Here is a 6,055-nt window from a genome sequence, read left to right on the forward strand (position 1 = left end):
CAAATAGCCGACCAATCAGTCTGGTACCAACCCTTAGTAAACTTCTGGAGAAGAAAAAAAATTGTTGGACCACAAACAAACAAATTGACAACAGCAGGGCTCAATTAAGGGAAGGACACTCAACAAGCACAGCACTTCCACAAATGACTGATGACTGGCTGAGAGAAATTGATGATAAAATGATTGTGGGGGCTGTCTTGTTAGACTTCAGTGCAGCTTTTGACATTATCGGTCATAGTCTGCTGCAGGAAAAACGTATGTTATGGCTTTACTCCCCCTGTTATGTGGATAAAAAGCTACTTGTCTAACAGAACACATAGGGTGTTATTTAAAGGAAGCCTCTCAAACATAATCCAGGTAGAAGCAGGAATTCCCCAGGGTAGCTGTTTAGGACCCTTGCTTTTTTCAATCTTTACTAACAACATGCCACTGGCTTTGAGTAAGGCCAGTGTGTCTATGTATGTGGATGACTAAACTCTATACACATCAGCTACTACAGTGATTGAAATAACTGCAACACAAAGAGCTTCTGTTAGTTTCAGAGTGGGTGGAAAGGAATAAATGAGTACTAAATATTTCTAAAACTAAAAGCATTGTATTTGGGACAAATCATTCTTTAAACCCTAAACTTCAACTACGTCTCATAATGAATAATGTGGAAATTGAGCAAGTTGAGGTAACTAAACTGCTTGGAGTAACGCTGGACTGTAAACTGTCATGGTCAAAACATATTGAAACAACAGTAGCTAAGATGGGGAGAAGTCTGTCCATAATAAAGCGCTGCTCTGCCTTCTTAACAACCCAATCAAAAAGGCAGGTCCTACAGGCCCTGGTTTTGTCACACCTGGACTACTGTTCAGTAGTGTGGTCAGGTGCCACAATGAGGGACTTGGGAATATTGCAGTTGGCTCAGAACAGGGCAGTATGACTGGCACTTAAAAGTACACGGCGAGCTAACATTAATGACATGCATGTCAATCTCTCATGGCTCAAAGTGGAAGAGAGATTGACTTCATTGTTACTTGTTTTTGTAAGAGGTGTTGACATGCTCAAGGTACTGAGCTGTCTGTTAAAAATACTAGCATACAGCTTGGACACCCATGCAAACCCCACAAGACATAACACCAGAGGTCTCTTCACAGTCCCCAAGTCCAGAACAGACTATGGGAGGCGCACAGTACTTCATAGAGCCATGACTACATGCAACTCTACTCCATACCAGGTAACTGATGCAAGCAATAGAATCAGATTTAAAAAGCAGGTAAAAATACACCCTTATGGAACAGCAGGGACAGTGAAGTAACACAAACATAGGCACAGACAAATGCATACACACGTGATCACATACGCACAATACACATGATTACACACACACACACACACATGATAACATAAGCACTATACACATGATTACACACATGATAACATACGCACTATACACACACGTACACATGGATTTCTGCATTGTAGATATGTGGTAGTGGTGTATGAGCCCGAGGGCACACACTTAGTGTGTTGTGACTTCTGTATTGATTGTACTGTTTTTAAAATTGTATAACTCCCTTCATTTTGACGGACCCCAAGAAGAGCTAATGGGGATCCATAATAAACCGAAAATACAAACTTGACCAAGAAACTGACGTTGAAATGAGATTTGGGTTTCTATTTTAGGAACAAATCTTGCTTTTCAATTTTAGTCAGTTACCAGTGCTTGATTATGGTGATATTGTCTATATGCAGGCCTCAGCAAGTACCTTAAAGACTCTGGACACGTGGTGCTTTAGGATGTATTACAAATGGTAGATCACTGACCCGTCACTGTGGGTATGCTATGGACCTCTCTCTCCACCAGGAGACTAAAGCACTGGTACACTGTTGTGTCCAAAGCATTGATTAGACAAATCCCTTTGTATCTCTGTGCCTTACTGACCAGAACAGCAGGTGTGTAAAGTACTTAAGTAAAAATAAGTTGTTGAGTTGTTTTTTGGTGTACAACTTTTACTTTTACTTCACTACATTCCTAAAGACGATTATGTACTTTTTACTCCATACATTTTCCCTGACACCCAAAAGTACTCATTACATTTTGAATGTTTAGCTGGACAATACAATTGTATAATTGACACACATCCCTGGTCATCCCTACTGCCTCTGATCTGGTGGGAACACTAAGCAGAGAACATCCCTGGTCATCCCTACTGCCTCTGATCTGGTGGGAACACTAAACACATGCTTTGTTTGCAGTAGTAGACTTCAGCATGTAAATCTTGGTGAGGCAAACAACCCCAAAAATGTTTTAGATGCATGCCAGCAAAGACACTACACAACACAACACTAAACAATACATTAATTGCGCTATAACGGCGAAAAGCGGTACCCACAGTCTGTTTGGGCCTACATAAAGCTGTCCCAACAGCAGAGCTTTCTATCCAGCTCAATGGAGTGAATCCTTACTGTACCACCGCTGCACCTGGCTATCAGCGGTGCCTTGTCTGGCAGCGAAACAATTCATTTAGCCTCGTTTACTGCATTAAAACATAGCTGATATGGCTGACTTGCTTAAACAAATGTGGTTTCTACTGACAATTGAGATGTACAAACTATGGCATAAGGGAAAGATGAGCGGATAAGAGGCATTCCGTAATTCCGATTAAGACATTAACGATCGACCTACAGTAAGACGGATGTAGTCAATAAAACTATGTGTTTAGCACTTTTTGAAATGTACAGAGACAGAATGCAGAAGATGGGCTGCTCTTACAGTATTTTCCCTGTACTCCAAGTCTGAACTGTAGGATAAATAAAGGGGGTATATAAAGCAGACAATAACACCTCTACAATATTAGATGATGACATTTCTCTAAAACAGGTTACAGGCTACATGTGCAGCACCACCGAGTCAGAACAGTCACGTTAGGTGAAATTAAGAGGTGAAAAATAGACCAAATTATTAGGGCGAGGCACATGGGCTACTAACAGCTTACTACACAACATACACTTAGTATTCATTTCTTAGCTACATTATCTCCCTGGCATATTACCTCATTTATGCAGCAGCGTACATTACATTTTAGGACTCACCGTGGCTTGTGATGTGCTCACTTAAACATGAAGGTGTCATCAAACTTTGTCATCAAAGTCTGGCGTTCTCTGGATTTATGGTGGGAACTCTGAAAAACAACACACAGCCACTCCATTGAAAAGCAGGCGACTGGTTGCTTTGTAGTGCTTGCAGCTAGCCACGGATTACTTCCAAACGACTCATTGTTGAATTTGTGATTTTCGACTTGTGTAGTCTTTATGTCAAATGGCAAAGAGCACCGATAAGTTTTATCTATAATTTCTCTTCATTGTTTCTCTTCGTATGACAAGGATCAAAAAGGATTTGCCAGTAGATTGTCGACTTGATTCATGATGATGACTGCTAGCTAAGACTTTGAAAGCAAAACGTTGGCATGATCAGTCCAATCAAAGCTACTGTACATATAACGTGATTTGACATCATTTTATCTGTGGCCAATGACCTTGAGCCTTCTTGGAAGGGCAGTTGTAATATAACTCTATGGCAGGACCCAAAGTGCTTATTATTATTAAGATTATTAAGGACTTCAACTTGGCGATGACGTAGTGTTTCCATGAGTGGCAGAACACTGATCCAGTCAACACGCAATGCTCCTATTTTCTGCTGGCTCGCCCCACCACCACAGAAAGCACTGAGCTAGGCTGAGACACCTGCATTTTGGAGATGCCTTACTCAAGAACACAAAAGAGAGACCATGTTTGTTTTCGGCTTTATTAACTCACTGATATATATTGTGACAAACCTCTTCAAGGTTAGGAGCGTTTGTCACAAATTAAGTGGTAAACTGTCACCAAATCACCCAAGAATGAGAGTTCTTTCGAACAGGACAGTACCTGTGTGTTTGTTTCTCCCTCCTGGTCCACCCAGGCCGTAGGCGAGGTCAAGGATAGCAGGGTTCGGTACACGAATCAGGTTCTCGGTAGGTCCAGGTCCAAACGCCAACAGGTAAGTCCAAAACAATCCAGCTCATACACGGTAAATCCAGCCAATCTCTATTGTCTCTTTCTCTATTGTTCATAGATCCTTCCAGCACTCTCTCTCCCTCTTCCTGGTTTTTCTTGACCCTTTATCTGTGGATCGGCTCCACCTTCTGAGGGTTCCCCTTGCTTCTGGGACTTGTAGTTTTGGCGGTCGGCCATTTTGTGATCTTAATTTTCTGACAGGGGTGGCCATTTTAGTGATCAGGCAGAAACCGTTTATTACTTCTGCTCTCACATATCTGCCATTTATCACTCGACCCCCTTCTTTGCCACAATATTTATACCTTTTTTTAAACATTGTTTGCAAACTGATATGTGACACGTATTAATGCCAAAATAACAAGCAAAACAGACAAGACCCACCCAAAACAAATATATATTTAATTTATTTGTTTGTTAAAAATGTGGGGCTCCGGCCCACCTGCCCTGAATTACGGGTCGTGTTTGTTTGTAAATGATGTGTTGGAGCCCCTGGCGATCTGACAAAAATAGGAAAAAAGATGATGCCGTCTGGTTTGCTTAATATAAGGAATTTGAAATGATTTATACTTTTACTGTTGATACTTAAGCATATTTGATACTTAAGTTTCTTTAAAACCAAATACTTTTAGACTTTTACTCAAGTAAATCTAATCAAATCACATTTTATTGGTCACATACACATGGTTAGCAGATGTTAATGCGCGTGTAGCTAAATGCTTGTGCTTCTAGTTCCGAAAGTGCAGTAATATCTAACAAGTAATCTAACAATTTCCCAACAACTACCTAATACACACAAATCTAAAGTGGTGAATGAATATATATATATAAATATATATAAATATATGGATGAGTGATGGCCGAGCGGCATAGGCAAGGTGCAATAGATGGTATAAAATACATTATATACATATGATATGAGTAATGTAAACTTTATTACAGTGGCATTATTTAAAGTGACATTGTTTAAAGTGACATGTGATCCATTTATTAAATTAGCCAGTGATTGGGTCTCAATGTAGGCAGCAGTCTCTCTGAGTTAGTGATGGCTGTTTAACAGTCTGATGGTCTTGAGATAGAAGCTGTTTTTCAGTCTCTCAGTCCCACCTTTGATGCACTTGATGCACTAGCTTTGATGCACCAGTGGCTCGGGTGGTTGTTGTCCTTTTTGGCCTTCATTGAGTACTGTAGGTGTCATGGAGGGCAGGTAGTTTTCCCCCGGTGATGCGTTGTGCACACCGCACCACCCTCTGGAGAGCCTTGCGGTTGGGGGCGGTGCAGTTGCTGTACCAAGCTATGATACAGCCCGACAGGATGCTCTCGATTGTGCATCTGTAAAAGTTTGTCAGGGTTTTGGGTGACAAGACTAATTTCTTCAGCCTGCTGAGGTTCAAGAGGTGCTGGTGCGCCTTCTTCACCACGCTGTCTGTGTGGGTGGACCATTTCAGTTTGTCTGTGATGTGTACGCTGAAGAACTTAAAACTTTCCACCGTTCTCCAATGTTGTCCCTCCGATGTGGATAGGGGGGTGCTCCCTCTGCTGTTTCCTGAAGTCAACGATCATCTCCTTTGTTTTGTTGACGTTGACATACACTCTTTATTATCAGCCATATTCCCAGACCTCTTTCCATGGTTAAATGTGGTGGTTCGCGCGTTCAGTTTTGCGCAAATGCCGCCATCCATGCACAGTTTCTGGTTAGGATAGGTTTTAATAGTCACAGTGGGTACATCTTGTTTGAGTGTCTGCCTATAAGACGGTAGGAGCTTAGTATTTTACTTGGTTACTTTCAGTTTTACTTGAGTCATTTTCTATTGAAGTCTCTTTACTTTTAATCAACTATGACATTTGGGTACTTTTTACAACACTGCAGATCAGTCTCAATACATTCTCAATACAGTCAATACAGTCTTTGTTCACAGTCGCTGCTGTCCTTGTCTGTTCCTAAGGCTAGAACTGAGATGTGGAAACAAGATTTTCCCATAATGCCCTGGAACATGCTTCAAAAGATATTAAA

At 41.1% G+C, this 6,055-nt stretch overlaps 1 long non-coding RNA gene across 1 annotated transcript in view; it reads right to left on the reverse strand.

The window, feature by feature from the left end:
* The window catches only part of LOC118941202, a 36,189-nt gene extending 32,221 nt beyond the window's left edge, over positions 1-3,968 (reverse strand). Inside the window, exons 1-2 of the long non-coding RNA XR_005037532.1 lie at positions 3,916-3,968; positions 3,082-3,170 (exon numbers count right to left, since the gene is read on the reverse strand). This is a non-coding gene — a long non-coding RNA (uncharacterized LOC118941202). The remainder of the gene's footprint in view (positions 1-3,081; positions 3,171-3,915) is intronic.
* Between the last annotated feature and the right edge of the window lie 2,087 nt (positions 3,969-6,055).

The sequence above is a fragment of the Oncorhynchus mykiss genome, chromosome 18 (genome assembly GCF_013265735.2).
Source record: "Oncorhynchus mykiss isolate Arlee chromosome 18, USDA_OmykA_1.1, whole genome shotgun sequence".
Taxonomy (NCBI): domain Eukaryota; kingdom Metazoa; phylum Chordata; class Actinopteri; order Salmoniformes; family Salmonidae; genus Oncorhynchus; species Oncorhynchus mykiss.